The sequence below is a fragment of the Pelobates fuscus genome, chromosome 2 (genome assembly GCF_036172605.1).
Source record: "Pelobates fuscus isolate aPelFus1 chromosome 2, aPelFus1.pri, whole genome shotgun sequence".
NCBI classification, from domain to species: Eukaryota; Metazoa; Chordata; class Amphibia; order Anura; family Pelobatidae; genus Pelobates; species Pelobates fuscus.
Window position 1 is genome coordinate 30,838,244 of NC_086318.1, and position 20,349 is coordinate 30,858,592.

At 38.5% G+C, this 20,349-nt stretch overlaps 1 protein-coding gene across 1 annotated transcript in view; it reads right to left on the reverse strand.

The window, feature by feature from the left end:
- Positions 1–4,952, reverse strand: part of OPN5 (opsin 5) — a 56,315-nt gene extending 51,363 nt beyond the window's left edge. The window contains exon 1 of the mRNA XM_063442047.1: positions 4,718–4,952. The gene's annotated coding sequence lies outside the window, so the exon portion shown is untranslated. The remainder of the gene's footprint in view (positions 1–4,717) is intronic.
- Between the last annotated feature and the right edge of the window lie 15,397 nt (positions 4,953–20,349).

The following is a 20,349-nucleotide window of genomic DNA, read 5'->3' on the forward strand; positions in this document are numbered from 1 at the left end:
GGAGTCCCCCTGCTGCCATTGTGGCCCTCTTGGGCCATGTGATCATGAGGTCCTTGCGAGGACCTCACGATCACATGGACAGCATAGCCGTCCACAGCAGGGGGAGTGCCTGTAATTGCAGGTAGTCCCCTTGCTGCCTGTAAAAAGCTAAAACCATTTAAAATAAAAAAAGCTAAAACCATTTAAAATAAAATATATTAATATCAAAATACACGTAGAATGAATGATATTGATTGAATATAAAATAAATACGTTAAATAAAAAAAATAAAATATATATATATATATATATATATATATATATGTGTCATTTCATTCCAACTGTATTTTGATAATATATATTGATATTAGAATACATGTATAAAATATATATATATATATATAAAGATTACTTAAAATATATATATAATAATTCTTTGTATATATTTATGTAATATTTTTACATAATTAGGTAATTTTATTAATTACAGTTTGCGGGACATGCCTGACAACCCAGGCAAAAAGTCCAGAGAATTTAATTTGCTAGCACTATATTTAACCCTGTAACTTCCCAAAACACCAAATAACCTGTACATAGGGGGTACTGTTTTACACGTGAGACTTTGCTGAATACAAATATGTGTATTTTATTGCAGTAAAAGCAAAGAGTATTATGAAATTCAGTTAAAATGTCATCTAGAACTAAAAAATATAACTAAATTTCTTATTTTTCCCATTTTTTTTATATTTTATTCATATTAAATTTTGTTTCATACCTAAATATTTGATGTTAAATGAAAGCCCTGTATCCCCTGAATAAAATTATATATAAGTGTGGGTGCACTTAATATGAAAGAGGTGAATTACGGTTGAACAGACATAGTCAAATTCCAGGTTTTGTTTTGATCACAACGTGTACATTTGGCTCAGTCCTTAAGGGGTTAATTATGTGGTTATAAATATTGCTGTTGAGCTAAAACTGCATCTCGAGCATGTGGGTTTCTTTCACGTCTTATTTCCAGCATTTTCCATTTGCAGATGGTTCTGTATTTTTAAAAATGTTACATACTTAAGTTTGGTATAAATCACATTGAAATCAGGAAATGTGCAGCCTTGGCTCTATGTGAGGTTATAACTAAGTAAGCAATTCTATGGATGGTGATTGTAAGCATGTTTGAGCAGTGTCCTCATCAACCTGTTCCTGTAACATTTTGTAATTGTCTCGTTTATTTTAAGACTTCCCACTTTATAATAGTGTAAAGCTCTGCTGAATAAGATGGTGATAGAAAAATATGAATAATATAAAATAATAAAATGTTGCTATAACAAATTCCTACATACAGAAAAGAAAACAGAGGCTCACATACTCTAGGAGAAATCCAAGTATAGAAACAAAACTAAATTAAATTAGGGTGAGATTTCTGAATTTCAAGACCATGGGGGTCAACAACAAAAACAACCAACAAATTCAGCAATAAAATATAAATATATAATATATATAAAAAATTTAATCCAGGTAAAACTATTTCAGGGTATTCCAGCAGTATGTCTAACAGTGTGGATAATTGTACACCTGTTTGGCCTCTACCATAAATCACCCAATAACATTGAGAATTTACTTTAATTGGAAACACACTCTCAATTATATCTAACAGGTGCATCTGTTCATATCTGACTATAATGATCTTTCTTATACATAAAGAAAAGGAGACAGATAAATAGACTGGTGAATTGCTCTAAAGGCATGTTCATCATCACCATCTAATTGTACTCCAGTGATGATCATTTTAGAAGGCGTCACCATGACCAGTCCCAGAGTTCATATTACTGGCGGAATAGTGATAATCTCTGTACAATTGCATTGTTATACACCTGAGGTGGGTCACCTGGCAGTATGTAGGGTGGACAGGTCAAACAAGGAATAAATTCAGTAATCAAAATCAGGTTCAACTGCATGACAAAAAAAGACAAATTTGTTGTCTGAAAAGTTGTCTGAAGCCCAACCAGTGTAAAAGTCTGATAGTCTCTTCAAACTAACTATTTAGCAATATACGATTTTTAAAATACATTTTCGATTGTACGTCCTTCACTCAGTCCTATATGTAAATCGATTGTATTACATCAATACATGTCTTATATCAGGTGCACAGAATAAAACTTTGGGGGTTATGTTTTAAGAGAGTTTTGGAGACCTAATTCTAAAAGTGAGAAAGCAGGAACTTTTACGTGTTCCCATGGCGATTGTTTCAATTTTCCAAGTTTCCCCTAGAATAGTGTGCAATGTCTATGGAACCCAGAAAAGTTACCGTTAAATATTGGTATTTATTTTTTATGATTGTGTTATTATTGAAAATTCATTAATTAAAACAAACCATTTGAAATAACCAGAACATATACCTACTGTTAATTATAATCCACAACGTGTGCAGTAAAATATGTAACACATAATACACAGTACTATTCTGCATGGTGCACAACTTGAGTTACATAGTATGTAAAAACTGACTGTTTTCTTCCAAATGCTTTACGTTCCTAAGAATAACTCGGACTTTCGCCCTAAAATATGCCACATGGATCATACCGAATATAGGGTTAATGATATAGTGTATATGTAATGCATTACAGAGTCTCCATCATTATCATCTTGGCACACAATGGGACTTTTTTCAAGACTTTCCAAAGTCTACTAGTTGCTCCATTGTGAGGACCAAAAATAAAAAGATGTCTCTGTTTTTTTCTACACACATTCAGTATAGAGAACATCTAATTATAGAGTAATCAGTGAAGAAGTGAAGCTACATAAACAGCACTCAATAAATATTATAATTCCAGCTCTAAACGCAAAACTACAGAAATTAGGAGGAAAATAGAGATAGTTTTCTGGTATCTAGGATGATAGTTACAAATGAAGCAATTTAGCCCAGAATTGATTTTCCATTCTAAACAAATAGTGTTATGAAAAATGTCAGCATATATTACACACTATTAGATCTATGTTATAGCATCTGTTCATCAGATATCAACAAGAATACAACATGCATTCAACACACACAGTTTTACACAATGTAAACAATGCCATCTATGTGTAGCAGTGGATACAACACATACACAGTGTTACATAATGCCATATATGTGTAGCAGTGGATACAACACACAGTGTTACACAATATAAACAATGCCATCTATGTGTAGCAGTGGATACAACACACAGTGTTACACAATATAAACAATGCCATCTATGTGTAGCAGTGGATACAACACACAGTGTTACACAATATAAACAATGCCATCTATGTGTAGCAGTGGATACAACACACAGTGTTACACAATATAAACAATGCCATCTATGTGTAGCAGTGGATACAACACACAGTGTTACACAATATAAACAATGCCATCTATGTGTAGCAGTGGATACAACACATAGTGTTACACAATATAAACAATGCCATCTATGTGTAGCAGTGGATACAACACACAGTGTTACACAATATAAACAATGCCATCTATGTGTAGCAGTGGATACAACACACAGTGTTACACAATATAAACAATGCCATCTATGTGTAGCAGTGGATACAACACACAGTGTTACACAATATAAACAATGCCATCTATGTGTAGCAGTGGATACAACACACAGTGTTACACAATATAAACAATGCCATCTATGTGTAGCAGTGGATACAACACACAGTGTTACACAATATAAACAATGCCATCTATGTGTAGCAGTGGATACAACACACACACAGTGTTACATAATGCCATATATGTGTAGCAATGATAACAAAATACAGTGTTACACAATATAAACAATGCCATATATGTGTAGCAGTGGATACAACAAACAGTGTTACACAATGTAACCAATGCATACACACAGATCATATGTCATGTAACCATATTTTAAATCAAATGATGCAGTATATACATCACAATTAAATATACTACAGTGTGTACAAAACATTAAACACCACAATACTGTTTTATAAAGTGTGTACAGAACATGAAGCAACACAATACTGCTTTATACAGTGTGTACAAAGCACAGTACAACACGACAATGCTTTATACAGTGTGTATAGAGCAATACTGCGTTATACATTGTGTATACGGTGTGTATAGAATACTAAACAGCATCATACTGCCGTATACAGTGTGTACAGAGCAATACTGCTTTATACAGTGTGTGTATAGACTAGTAAACAACAATACTGCTTACTGTTTGTGCAGACCAAAAAACAGCAAAAAGCTGTGTTATGCAAAGTGTGCAAACTATAAAATATCACACAATGATGTCAGAGAGAGTACACAGTATGGACACGATATATACACCATTGTGTAAAGCAGTGTGTACGGATTATGAAAAAAAAAACCTAATGGTGTATCACAAAGTTTGTATAGAGCATAGAAAAAAAAGCATATTGTGTCACACAGTGTGTACACACCATAAAACCACACAGCGTTGTGTACAGTGTGTACTGCTATTGAAACAACACAATATTTTGCCATATTCTTTCAGAAAGGCAGGATACACACAGCCTGATACACTGTCAATATACCATGTGATACATTGTGTACAGCACAGAACACACAGCGTGTAACACTGTATACAGTTAGGGTATATCACACATGGCAGATTATTGCTGGATATCTGATGCACACTATACAGACAAGTCAATATAAATAATAGCACATGGCCAGCATGCAATCATTGCTGGTGACACGGTCCTTACCTCTTGGGTCCTGGCATGTTACAGACTGCAGATTCAGCCCAGTTACCAGCACCAGGCTTGTACCAAGATCAAGGCTCTCACCAGTAAACCAGCAGTCCCAGTGCTCAGCTTTGCTGCCTCTGCTGTGGTGTGAGAGAGAGCTTCAATCCTGCCCTTCACAATAAGTTTATTGCATGAGGCTTCTTCCATCAAACTTCGCTTTATATAGTTTGTGTGCAGACAGCTATGTCTCACTCCAGTGCACAGACTGCTCCTCTTGGGGGAGAGGTGTAATAATTGCAGTGTGTTTGTAGTAGGTTGTGGCCCAATCACTGACCAGAGATGATTCAAGGAAGGGCTGAGATTTGAACAAGTCATCAATAGATTGAGAGGAGGGGAGGGTTATCCCTGCAATTCACAGCACAGGCAAAGGAAAATTCTGGCTGCTCTTATGAAATCCCTCATTGATGGGCAAAAATGGATCATTATTTAGTAATGGGCAGTAAACATCTCATCTGCTAAAACTGATATTACACTAATTACTGCAAGAGAAACAGTCTATTTGCAGGATAATCTTGATAATTGATTGCCTTGAAAAAGACTTATGACTGGGATATTGACAAGTACATAAAGATGTCAATCTCTTCTATTGCAAAACTAATAGACTTTTTTTTTTATCTGTCTGCAATAGAAATAGCACTAAACTGCAGGGTCTAAAATTTACCAGAATGAATGGCTTATACCTTATATAAAAGCCATCTAAAATCCGCCTGTTACACTGTACCCCTAGCTGTCATGGACACAGCCAGAGCCACAGGTTGCAAATTAAATTAACAACTCAAGCACCATAACCACTACAGCCCCTTGTGTTGGTCAGGTTTACAAACTATTTGTGAACAGTATACAAATAGTAATACCACACTCAAATATCCATTGTGCCTAGGTGGCTTTATTGTGTGCAAGAGATACATGTAACTTGTAATATAGATCCTCTGATGCGATGTTTATTGATATGGCAGCTATTGTCAGGTTATTTTTGTTTATATTAAACAAAGTTAAAAACAACAGAAGGGGTAGCGCCACAAAGTAATTATCCCTAAGGTACAGTAAAAAAACAACTTAAATAGGGAAAATATGGTTATATACACGAAAATGTCCAGATTATAAAGTCCAGAGGTAGGAAAAGTCCAAAACTAGTATTCCAATTTGGATACAAATATACATTAGCCAGGGGTGGTATCCGAAGGTTTGAGCAGTATTCTTCTATGGGGTTGTCAGAGATTATCAGCAGTGGATCCGTATATGGAAAAAGAAAGGAGATGATGGTGCAGTATGTACTAGCAGGTAGATTGTCATGCTCTCGATCAGGTAGGAGACGATTGCCACAGTTAACTGAAGAGGCTTTATTTGTAGGTTTTGGCACAACAGCAGTATAACTTGTAGAATAAATATGGAGAAGGAAAGGGAGAAATAAACGTTAAGGCAATATGCCCTATATAGAAAACAAACAAGTGTGCAAAATATTAAAGCTGAATAAAAGTATAAGAAGAATAATAAGACAGATATTAGGAACTAAAAGGAGTCAGGGAAAGAAAATAGCACCCTGTTAATAAATGTGTTCAGCAATGTCCAGATAGTGGTTATGTAAGGTTATATAAATCAGGTAGGCAGGATAAAGCAGAGTTGTAATTAATTCAGGTTGGAATGAAGCAGGGTTGGTATGGTGCAGGGTTGAAAGTAATCCAGGTTGATATGAAGCAGGGTTGGTATGGTGCAGGGTTGGAAGTAAACCAGGTTGGCAGGATACAGCAGAGGTGGAATGAAGCAGGGTTGGTATGGCGCAGGGTTGGAAGTAAACCAGGTTGGCACGATACAGCAGAGGTGGAATGAAGCAGGGTTGGTATGGTGCAGGGTTGGAAGTAAACCAGGTTGGCACGATACAGCAGAGGTGGAATGAAGCAGGGTTGGTATGGTGCAGGGTTGGAAGTAAACCAGGTTGGCAGGATACAGCAGAGGTGGAATGAAGCAAGGTTGGTATGGTGCAGGGTTGGAAGTAAACGAGGTTGGCAGGATACAGCAGATGTTGTATGAAGCAGGGTTGGTATGGTGCAGGGTTGGAAGTAAACCAGGTTGGCAGGATACAGCAGAGGTGGTATGAAGCAAGGTTGGTATGGTGCAGGGTTGGAAGTAAACCAGGTTGGCAGGATACAGCAGAGGTGGAATGAAGCAGGGTTGGTATGGTGCAGGGTTGGAAGTAAACCAGGTTGGCAGGATACAGCAGAGGTGGAATGAAGCAGGGTTGGTATGGCGCAGGGTTGGAAGTAAACCAGGTTGGCACGATACAGCAGAGGTGGAATGAAGCAGGGTTGGTATGGTGCAGGGTTGGAAGTAAACCAGGTTGGCAGGATACAGCAGAGGTGGAATGAAGCGGGGTTGGTATGGTGCAGGGTTGGAAGTAAACCAGGTTGGCAGGATACAGCAGAGGTGGAATGAAGCGGGGTTGGTATGGTGCAGGGTTGGAAGTAAACGAGGTTGGCAGGATACAGCAGATGTTGTATGAAGCAGGGTTGGTATGGTGCAGGGTTGGAAGTAAACCAGGTTGGCAGGATACAGCAGAGGTGGAATGAAGCGGGGTTGGTATGGTGCAAGGTTGGAAGTAAACCAGGTTGGCAGGATACAGAAGAGAAGCAGCGTTGTAAGTAATCCAAGTTGGTAAGGAGCAGGAAGTGGTAGCAAATCAGGTTGGAAGCAATGCAGGTAAGTCAAAGGTTGTTTCAGGAGCCAGGATCTGAAATATTTCCAGTATGAACATCAACTTCAATGTAAGGCCACTTGCTCTGTTGGGTGTGGCCTTTTATAGCAGAACTTGATGACAAGTTATCCAGGTGAGAGTCTGATGTGACTAGTGGCTAGGGAGGCCACTAGAGATGATAAACAGGTACTGGATTTAAAGGAACAGTATTAAATGGAAAAAGTCTTGCTAGTCAGGCTAGGAACCTGACAGATATATAAAATATAAAATAGATAAGATATAGTCCTACTCACGTTTTATGGAGCTAGAACTAGCTCCTGTTTAGATAGCATGCAGTGGTACAATCCCTACTTTAAAGGATACGTGAATATAGCTTCTCAATTGGGTGAGGACCACAAAATATAAGAAATGACAAATAGTGCTCACAGTTTAAAATACTAGAAATATGAATAGCAAATATTGTACTCACTTGTTCCAGAGCAGGCAAACTGCTCTATGGATAGGGTGTGGGTGGAATAATCCCCACCTAGGATATTACCTGAAAGTGATGTTTACTGGAAATTAAATCAGGTGCCAGGCAGTGCAGGATAAAAATAATAAAACAGTAACAAAAATAAAATGTAGAATAAAAAGGATAAAATAAATGGAACAGGAAGTAACCAAAATACCTTTATTCATACACAATAAAATATCCAGATAAAAACCACAACGCATTTCACCTTAATAGGCTTTTTCAAGCGAAGATAAGAAAAAACTAACCTGGCATGTTAGGATTTATATAGGGAGTGTGGGTAATTACCTAAAATACAAATTTGGCGCCAAAATTACATCATATAAAGAATGAAAAAAATGGAAATAATATTATTTATTAAAATTGATAAAAATAAAAAAGAGCTATAGATATATGGATGATGAATTTTGTTATTATTCAAAATGAGACTAAATTTATTAAAAACAAGACTTATATTTAACTTTATTACAAAAAGTGTAGTGGTCACATGGTTTGTCATATATATATATATATATATATATATATATATATATTTGTCATTTCATTTTATATTTTATGGTCCTCACCCAACCGAGAAGATATATTCACGTATCTTTTAAAGTGGGGATTGTACCACTGCACGCTATCTATACTAGAGCTAGTTCTAGCTCCATAAAACGTGAGTAGGACTATATCTTATTTTATATTTTATACTCTCCCTGCTAGTACATACTGCACCATCATCTCCTTTTGTTTTCCATATACGGATCCACTGCTGATTATCTCTGACATCCCCATAGAAGAATCCTACTTAAACCTTTGGATACCACCCCTAGCTAATGTACATTTGCATCCATATTGGAATACTAGTTTTGGACTTTTCCTACCTCTGGACTTTATTATTTGGCATTTAGGGATAATTACTCTGTGGAGCTACCCTTTCTGTTGTTTTTACTTTGTTTACTGTCTCCATAAGCAGGGAAGAGGGATCCCGACTTCTTGGGTTAGCTGCCTCCAAAAATATTATTTCTAGCAGGTGTTGTCAGCGCTGTCCCTTTCTCTATATTGCTTATTTTGTGTCAGTTAGAGAGTGAGTGTTTGACTGTCAGTGAGTGTTTTTGTGTGTGTTTGTGTGTGTGAGTGTGTGTGTCTGTCAGTGAGTGAGTGTATGTATGTCAGTGAGTGTCTACGTGTGTGTGTGTGTGTGTGTGTGTGTGTGTTTGTCTGTCTGAGTGTGTGTGTGAGTGTTTGACTGTCAGTGTGTGTGTGTGTCTGTCAGTGAGTGTTTGCCTGTATGTGTGTCTGTAAATATGTGTGTCTGTCTGTCAGTGAATGTCTGTGTGTCTGTCAGTGAGTGAGTGTATGTCTGTCTTTGAGTTTCTGTGTGTGTCTGTCAAGTGAGTGAGTGTGTCTGCCAGTGTGTGTCTGTCAGTGAGAGAGTGACATGAGGGGGCGGCAAAATGGATCTTTGACTAGGGCGGCAGAAATCCTTGCACCAGCCCTGCCTCTACTGCAGAGCTTAGCTCAGTAGAACTAACTGAGGCCTCTGGTAGGAGCTTAGGATCCTCCAGAGTTTAAGAGAAGAGGCAGGGAGCCGTGGCCAGTGTGCCACTCCTGACACTATAACCACTGCCACACGCCTTAAAAGTTATGGTCATTGGAGTTTTCTTTTAATTTAACTGCAACGGTGCTGTGCGCACAGATGCCATGAGTGTGCATGCTTGTATATGGCAGTATGGTTAAAAAACACCAGAGAACTTGTACTGGTTCACCACTTTCAATTCATCTAGTTGGACATCATGCTGTAGAGGTAAGTGTTTTCTACTTATCTCATCTGAACATCTCATTCCAGTAAGCACTTCCATAGAATATGTTCGGGTGAAGGATTGAGGAAGAAGTTACATTTCATCTTTAAAAGTGAAATATCAGGTTGACCTTTCCAGATGTCATTAAAATACATCTTATCACACCTTTCTCTGCATCTTCTCTGATCTACCTGAGAATGCTTTCCTTTCAGGACCAACAGTGGAAAATGCTGAGTGCTGTGCAAGCGTGTATGGAACTATAGTGACTCTACCTGTTCTCACAGTAAATAGAAGCACGGCTAAGCTTCATTTCTATAACAAATGCACACGTACAGATTTGCTGGTAATTTATCAAGCACAATGTGTAGATTCAATGATATGCACAGGACAGCAAGGCTCTAATATGAATATGAATAACCCTATATGATAATTGCACAAGCTAATTAATAATTTAAATCAGCTGTTATTAGCACGGATTCCCCAGATGGCCTTCGATTATTAAAGGTGACTATAGTTACCAGAACCACTATCGCTTACTGTAGTTGCTCTGGTGTCTATAGCCTGTCCTGTCCCTGTGTTTATTTAACCCCACTGCACAGCTCATACTAATAGCCACTTCAGCAGCAAAGCACTCTCACTAACAGAAAGGATGTCAGCTATTCACACAGGCTAAGAGCTGCCACTTAGGGTGATATGTAAAATACAGTTCCGGTTTTATTCTCTAGATGGAGCCAATGAGCTCATATGTACTCTTAATGCCAGTAGTTCTCCCTTATGCCCCGTTTCCACTGAGCAGTACGGTTCGGGTCGGTACGGTCTGGTATGCAATTTGAGTGTTTCCTTTATGAAAGTGGTCCATACAGCTGAACCAAACCGTACCATTCCTGGGCCTCCTTCAGATGTTGGTCTGTAGGAAATGGTATGGTACGGTTAGGGCAGAGCTCACGACAAATGACACGCTAGGTATTTGGTCTAAAACCCGCATTCCCCCTGGCGGTCCGACTTGCAGTGGAAATGCTCGCCTGAATAGGCTGGACAATTCTAACCCTTCCGAACCACACTGATCAGTGGAAACTAGGCATAAGCTCTGACTTACAGCCAGCTCTCTAGAATGGGAAATCTCCCGAATCTAAGTCTCGGGAATTCCCCCGAACATAGATTTGAAGGGTTCCCTGCTCTAGTGGACTGGTCTTTGTTCGGAGAATTCCCCCGAACATAGACCTGCTATCTAGCACATCCTCACTTACTGACCAATTCATTTTATGAGCGAGTCCTAGCAACAGAACTCGGTAAGTGAGGAGTGTCTGTACAGTAAGGCAAAAACCTTTTAAATTGTGGATTTATTAGAGTGTATTGTCCCTAGATAATATAGCTTTTATTGCTGGTAGTACATATTTAACATATTTCTTCATTTAAAAATATATTGAATACAGTGTTAAAGAAAGTGTTCAACTGTGAGAAGGGCCTCTTAATATCATATCCAACATTTAAAATATAAAGCTAAATAGAAATGATTGTTCCAGTTCCTTAGCCTGAAGATAACCAAATCTCACAAAAATAGCAAAGACCTTGAAACAAAGACAAATATAGTGAATTGTTTATACATTGCCCTGAGCCTCAGACATTGCATTTATTCATTTGCCCTAGATAAAGCCTACTATAGAAAAAAAATACAAGGTCATGAAAGTTACATTTTATATTTTGTCTATTCTAGATTTATTTTCAATAAAAATGCCCATCAAAGCATACGTATACAGCACTGACATTCAGCATGAAGACGCTGAACTGTCCTCAGAGATGTATTGTTTAATGCTGATTGGCCAATGTGGCGTGTGTTCCTGCCCCACCTACTTGACGATCTCAGCCAATCCAGTGCTTTCCATATGGGAAAGCATTGGATTGGCTGAGATCATCAAGGCGGTTCTGGGCGGGGTCAGTGCCTGTAGACCCGTGGAGAGCTGGAATTTTTTTTAACCCTTTCTAAGGGGGCACCAGGGGGGCGGAGGGGGGTGGCGAGCCACCTAAATGGCAGTTTTAACACTATTGGGTCAGGAATACATGGCTGTGTTCCTGATCCTATAGTGTTCTTTGAGAAGATAATAATGAAAGAAAGTACTCACAATACGATTGGATGTGTAAATGTATGGATGATCTGGTGCAAATAAACCATGTGCCAACAAAAATCCAGCTGAATAAAAAATGATGAATGTATTGCACATTGAGAATCTCCAAAGTAATGAACAGACTTAATCCTTGTCACTGTTTATTGTGGGAAAAGATAATAGAAATGACCAGATAATAAAATAATAACATTTAAGGAAAATAAATCTAAATGCAGGAAAAACAAATAATGGGGAGGACACCCCTACGCAAGAAAGTACGTGTTTCACATGTTTAACAGGAGACGCTTCTTCCTCATTTTTCATTCATATGTATTTTCTAAATAATTAAGTTTCAGTTTTTCCAAATAATCCTTATTTAATGTTTGGATTTGAAATCAGCTGAAAGATCTCAGGAAATTATTTTAAGGTGAAAGAACAGATAGTGCCCATCTTACTTCAACAGAAGACCTCTGATAGGGTATTTTGCACACATTGTGATGATAGCAATCACGCTACCTGCACTGTTGTCAGAAAAAAGGAGGTAACTGATACAATCGGATGTGTTATAATACTATTTATTGTTATTGTGCGATTGCAGTTGCTCAATTTCTAAATTATGTGAAAGTTTAGATAATCAACAGACAGTAGAATGTTTGATGCTTTGATAATAGCAAGTTATTTGCAATTATTTTGCTGAATCACCCCAAGCTTATATACCAAGGGTACTAAGAGAGAATTGCTCATTTTATGTGCATTATTTTGATAATGCATGCAAACATTAGAATATTTTTCCAACAAAAATAAAAGCTAAAAAAACATATACAAGCGTAACAATGCTACACTTGTAAAGTTTTATATATTACAAGGAGCACTGACCATACACTTAAAGGGACACTATAGGCACCAAAACAATTGTAGCTTAATGAAGCGGTTTTTTTTTTGTGTATAGGTCATGTCCGTGCAATTTCATTGCTCAATTCTCTGCCATTTAGGAGTTAAATAACGGTTTATGCAGCCCTAATCGCACCTGCCTGAAAGGGATTTATGCAGCTTTCCTAAGCTATCTAACCATATGTAACGACAAAAATAAAAAAACAGAAGAAACTAATAGTGTAGTGTATTAGAACTTTAGTTAGTATAAATACGATTTAAAAAATGTGCACACACACTTTTATGGAGCTTCAATGCAGCTCCAACTTACACCCCTGGGCGGAATGATCCCTGCCTAAGGATAAAGTGCAGTGCTGATTCTTCACATGGTCGTAGTTTTAAGGGGTATCCTCAAAGAAATAAAATAGATCAAAATCGTAATATAGTGTAGTGTATTGAGCTTTGGAGCAGAGGTAGGTACAAATATAAAATGCGCACTTACATGTAATGAAGCCGTAAGTTTGGCTTAGCAGAGATTCCTTTATTGCATGTGTGCAAGGAGAGATTCAAAGAATACTGCCCTTCTCTATATGAAAAAGAAAAAAACACACAACTTAGAGACAGTTAAACAACACAGCTTAGAAACAGCCAGAAACAGCATAGTGACAAAAGATTAGTATCTGGAGGTATGCAATAAAAACACAGTACCCTATAATTAGTTGCCTATAAACCTACCCATTCTGCTATGGTCAGTTCAATCACTTCTGAATCAACCACTTCTGACTATTCACCCTAAGGTGATATTCCACCTTTACCTGTTTCCATTATGATCAATGAATAAAAAAAAAAAAAAAAAACAACAGTTTCTTATAAAACTACTTATAAAACTACACAAACACACATCCACACTTAACTCTTCATACACACAAAGTCACACAGAGGGCAAACATGGCTAATATCGGAATATGATGGTGGCTGAGGAGCTGAGGCACTTTCTCAACATTCACAGTCCTCCCTTTTTATTCTTAACAGATCCTGTGAATGAATCAATTAATAAAATGTTCCATGACAAGATGGAGTTTGTTGCATAGTGATCCATGTGTTCATTAATTTCTGTTAACGTGAATCATCATACATTGCATTATCCAGAGTTTCCAGGTCTTTGAAATTAGGGAATTCTTCACCTTCCACCAAAGGCAATGTGTGGCTACTGCCAAAACACTTTACAATCAGCGCCATAGACACATACAATGACAAACAAAGCCACAATCAGACCAGTCACCTGTTTTGCTCCAAGTGAACCCAGCAACTTTTCAAGATCTAATGGATCACTTTTTCACTAAGCTGACATAGTTTATTCTGAATTCCTCTAATTTTATCTGTCTTCTTCTATGTCTCCACTTCTGTCTTTAATAAATACACAGCATTTCTCCTTAATTAAAGCACACACTCATGCTTTTGATGCTAAAATATAACCCGTGGCCATTCTGTTCTGTAAGACCATCATTCTAATGTGGGTTTGTTCAGCACTTAATTTGGAGATGGCATCATTGGAGTAATTCAAGGCATTATCTAATACTGTGGCTAATTAGCTAAAGCCAATCCCACTTGTACCTCGGTAAACCTGGAGAGAAGGACCTTTTCAGTTTTACTGGTTTTAATACTAACATCCCTTTGATTTCTCAGTCTTCCCTTAGGTAGATCATTGTTCATTGTAAAGGCAGGCAATATGTGCCCTAGATAACAACTTCCTTTCCAGTTGCAGGGTAATACTCTATAAGTCCACTTATCGCATAGCCAATAGATACCACGGGGTAAGCTGTGATTTCTGCAATAATCGTTATATGGGACCCCCACTGCCTTTTCTTTAACACTTAGTGTATTATAGTCGTTGGTGCAAAAACATCCTTCTGACTCACACTCCTTAAAATTATATCTGACACAGGTGCTACTTTTATTAAGTTTGGAATTTCTTATTAAGTTATCTCCCACCTTTCTTTGTTCCCATAATCCTCCTTGATCAGCTACGTTAATCAGGGTCAATCTACTTGGTTTACCAGAATACTCTCCTACCTCAGGCTGTAAAAACTAAACCCATTCTTTATTCCTTGAGAAATCTCAGACTTATTGTAGGGGTGCTCAATATAAGGAGTGTCTGCAGTATGTGGAACAAATCCACATACCCAACATGGCTGATCTACTCCTGTACCATTATATAACATTCTGCATGAGTCAATATATGAATTATCTTTCTCCTATGGTACACCTTCTCCTCCCTTTTGTGTCTGACAATATAGTTGACAACTGCTGCTCTAAACTGATACAAGTACACTACAGAGATGCACAACACTATAAACAATATAGCAAGACATACAAACAAATTAAGACCTTTCCTCCAGATTGGAAGAGTTCAGCACAAAAAATTTTTTTTTCCTTGTTTCCAGATAAATTAGCTGCATGGCTTCACGAGTGGACTCTTGGCACCTCGGCTTTCCCACGTGGGTTAGTCAGCTGGTTGTGCCCATTGGAAGACTAACTTGTTGATTTCCTTGGTACTGGGACGAGCTTTAAATGGCTAAAATGAATCTAAGAAGCAATCTCAGCTACCTTGACATCTGTATTGATAACAAGCAAAACTTGATATAGGCCCTTCCAACAAGGTTGGAGAGCTTTCTTTCGTTTGAAACTTTTGACAAATACGTAGTCTCCTGGTTGGATTTGATGAGTAGGTTCGTTGCCTTCTGTGTTCATGCATACTGCTTGTGCCTGTGCTTTGACAGACTTAAAGGATTTCGTTAGAGTCTTACACTACACGCTAGTCATGTCCTCTATCACAGCAGGATCATGTACTAATATCTCTTAGAGTATTAACAGTAAGTATAGGATGTCCTATTATGAGCTCGTTAGGTGTAACTTTTATGGCTGTGTGAACTGAGTTTCTCATAGACATTAATGCTAAGGGCAGAGTTTCTGTTAAATACTTTATATATAAAAACATAAGGGCAAAGCATATAAAAATAATAATAATGGGAAAGCCTCTGGCCAGGGCATATGGGTTTCTGCACATATCATACTAATCTTATTCTGTAACAAGGGGTCAGTCGAATACATGAAGCTCACCAATCAGCTGGCATAGGTCTGATCATAGCTTCACTAAACAAATGACTCAATCCATGTGCCAGTTTGATAATATAGGGCGCCAAGTAGGGTGGTAAACGTTGATAAATATGGTGGCCCCAAAAATATTTTCTTACACCCCTCCCTTTTATTCACAATATTGTTTTCTCATTAATTTTGGGGGGGGGGGAGGGAATTGTAAATCAATGAGGCTGGTTAGTGAGGTTTATTACAGCTATTGCACTAGGCAGCATGAGAGCATCTAGCAATCATTTAGATCAATTACAGGGAAATATCTGGTCTCTGGGGAAATAGAGAACAGGATAGAAGCAGAGTTAGAAACAAAAGGGAAAACTGGTTGAACAACCTTATTGACAGCTCTCAGAACCTGTAAAAAACAATAATTAGGGGGGTTTAGAACCTGGCGTTACAACAGACAAAATTGGAATATCACACAAACAATTGTGTATCACAGAGACAACACACTGCAAAACAGGTCTGCTAAAAAGAGATTAAAGTGACACTATAGTCACCAGAACAACTACAGCTTATTGAATTTGTTCTGGTGAGTAGAATCATTACCTTCAGGCTTTTTGCTGTTAACACTGTCTTTTCAGAGAAAATGCAGTGTTTACATTACAGCCTAGTGATAACTTCACTGGCCACTCCTCAGATGGCTGTCAGAGATCCTTCCTGGGTCATGGCTGCCTAAAATGCATCCAAACATTCAGTATCTCCTCCATCTGCATGCAGACAGTGAACTTTCCTCATAGAGCTTCATTGATTCAATTAATCTCTATGAGGAGATGCTGATTGGCCAGGGCTGTGTTTGAATTTTGCTGGCTCTGCAGCTTATCTGCCTCTTTGTCAGTCTCAGGTAATCCTATGGGAAGCATTGTGAAAAGGAAACAGGCACAAAATAAGCAGCTGCAGACTTGAATACAAGTAAGATTTACTAGATTTAGGGAGCCATGAGGGTGCCAGGGGGGGATAGATGGTTGTGTTCCTGACCGTATAGTGCTCCTTTAACTCTGGGTAAAGTGATACCTAGTTTTAATTTTATCTTAACAGGGGACTCTTCCCAAATCAACTCTGCTGTTTTCAGCTAGAGGGATATTTTTCTAAACCCATACACATATTAACTCTTTATAGAGAACACATGGGGTGGGCGGTAGCACTGTTACATGGCTGTGTAATACAAAAGTAAATACAAACATGCAACGTTAAGCCCTGCGCTCAAACTCCCATCACTCTTGGACAGAAGCAATGACTATAGTCAGAGCCAGATTAAAAGCCCATTGGGTCTGGTGCGGACAATTATGATGTGCATAATTACAGAATCTTATCGACAGAAAACACGTAAACAGTCATAACTTCCATGCATCATGTATATGGTGGAGGTGATACTGGAGGAACCTCACAGGATGCAACTATAAGAAAACACATACCCTTTGCTAATATCTCGCGCTCATCTTCCAAGTAAATCCATATCCCAAAACAGCATGTCCGGTGAAACAGGATATCGGCGGGGGGGAAAGGGTGGGCCACTGATGCAAATCACATAACCAGAACCACCCAGAGGGGCGAACATGCCCAAAGAGGGAGGTGTGTCTGTCTAAAGAATTGGAAGACCAGCCTGGCAATGATGCATGTCAGGCTGCCTGACAATCATGCAGGCTGGCCAACTAAGGGCATACAATGCAGACAGCACCCTGAGCTTGGCATAAATGCGTCCAATGATCCGCTCACTTCACGTTCTAAGGACTGTCCGCTAGCACTCACTTGTCCACTCCTCTCCTTACCTTCTTACTAGCAGGCAGAAGACCCTATTATACATTCTGGGACAGTGAAAAGGTGGATGTAGTGAGTGTTGAGGAAAGGGAACATGCTACAGTGTTAGAGAGACCGAAGCAGCATGGGTATTTGCATAGTGCGCAAAGTCAGCTTTACCTTAACTAATTTCATTGTCAGCCAGTCCACACCAGTTTTCTTCCCCTACATCCATTTTAAATGTCCATACTTAAGCTAGAGCAAGTGAAAAGTAGTTAAAAAAAAAAAGTTAGTTTTTTTTTTATTAATTCAAAGGTCCTTTTCCATGGGCATGGGCCTGGAGCTGCAGCCCCTATGTTAATCCAGCTCTGACTATAGTACACATCAGCCTCAATACATACAATAAAACCAAATAAAAAAGTCACTTGCAAACTACCCCAATTCCTTATGCACATTTAAATAACTGTAGGGTTTGTTTGTTTTTTGTTTTATATAATTATATATATACACATTATCTTGCACACAGGCTGCAAAATTCAGTGGCTCGGTGCACTACCAGGGCTTCAGTATCCAAATTGCAAAAGTAAATGGCTGCAATCTCGGTCTTAAGTAAAAATTTACTTTTATTCCATAATCTTAATAACAGGATCAACGTTTCAGTCCTCTTCAAGGACTTTCATCAGGATCATAATGAAAGTCCTTGAGGATGACTGAAACGTTGATCCTGTTTTTAAGATTATGGAATAAAAGTTCATTTTTTATTTAAGTCCGAGAGTGCAGCCATCTACCTTTGCAATATACATACACATATATCCACATACACATATATCTAGTATCATGTGCGTAGGTAGAGGGTAACTGTATATGGGCATAAACCTGACCCTTTTTAAGCCCAAACTTTTTTCCCAATAAAAAAAACACACCAGATTTGCTTTGGATTAAAATAGGCCACAGCGTTATTAAAATATAAATATATAACTCTTTAAACTTCAGCTTTATAACAAAACACTATATACATAATAACTCAGCAAATAGATACGTCACTGAGTAACACCTTCAGGGCCGGTGCAAGAATTTTTGCCGCCCTAGGCAAAAGAAAAAATTGTGCACATCCCCCACCGCTCCCCCCCATGTGACACTACAATGCCCTACCCACATGATCTGCCATATGAACTAACGCCAGTGCTGCACACAGTGTGTGTTTACATTAAAAAGCCTGCAAAGACAGACTATAGACACCAGAACAACTACATTAAGTTGCAGTGGTTCTGGGGACTACAGGGAGTGCAGAATTATTAGGCAAGTTGTATTTTTGAGGATTAATTTTATTATTGAACAACAACCATGTTCTCAATGAACCCAAAAAACTCATTAATATCAAAGCTGAATATTTTTGGAAGTAGTTTTTAGTTTGTTTTTAGTTTTAGCTATTTTAGGGGGATATCTGTGTGTGCAGGTGACTATTACTGTGCATAATTATTAGGCAACTTAACAAAAAACAAATATATACACATTTCAATTATTTATTTTTACCAGTGAAACCAATATAACATCTCAACATTCACAAATATACATTTCTGACATTCAAAAACAAAACAAAAACAAATCAGTGACCAATATAGCCACCTTTCTTTGCAAGGACACTCAAAAGCCTGCCATCCATGGATTCTGTCAGTGTTTTGATCTGTTCACCATCAACATTGCGTGCAGCAGCAACCACAGCCTCCCAGACACTGTTCAGAGAGGTGTACTGTTTTCCCTCCTTGTAAATCTCACATTTGATGATGGACCACAGGTTCTCAATGGGGTTCAGATCAGGTGAACAAGGAGGCCATGTCATTAGATTTTATTCTTTTATACCCTTTCTTGCCAGCCACGCTGTGGAGTACTTGGACGCGTGTGATGGAGCATTGTCCTGCATGAAAATCATGTTTTTCTTGAAGGATGCAGACTTCTTCCTGTACCACTGCTTGAAGAAGGGGTCTTCCAGAAACTGGCAGTAGGACTGGGAGTTGAGCTTGACTCCATCCTCAACCCGAAAAGGCCCCACCAGCTCATCTTTGATGATACCAGCCCAAACCAGTACTCCACCTCCACCTTGCTGGCGTCTGAGTCGGACTGGAGCTCTCTGCCCTTTACCAATCCAGCCACGGGCCCATCCATCTGGCCCATCAAGACTCACTCTCATTTCATCAGTCCATAAAACCTTAGAAAAATCAGTCTTGAGATATTTCTTGGCCCAATCTTGACGTTTCAGCTTGTGTGTCTTGTTCAGTGGTGGTCGTCTTTCAGCCTTTCTTACCTTGGCCATGTCTCTGAGTATTGCACACCTTGTGCTTTTGGGCACTCCAGTGATGTTGCAGCTCTGAAATATGGCCAAACTGGTGGCAAGTGGCATCTTGGCAGCTGCACGCTTGACTTTTCTCAGTTCATGGGCAGTTATTTTGCGCGTTGGTTTTTCCACACGCTTCTTGCGACCCTGTTGACGATTTTGAATGAAACGCTTGATTGTTCGATGATCACGCTTCAGAAGCTGTGCAATTTTAAGAGTGCTGCATCCCTCTGCAAGATATCTCACTATTTTTGACTTTTCTGAGCCTGTCAAGTCCTTCTTTTGACCCATTTTGCCAAAGGAAAGGAAGTTGCCTAATAATTATGCACACCTGATATAGGGTGTTGATGTCATTAGACCACACCCCTTCTCATTACAGAGATGCACATCACCTAATATGCATAATTGGTAGTAG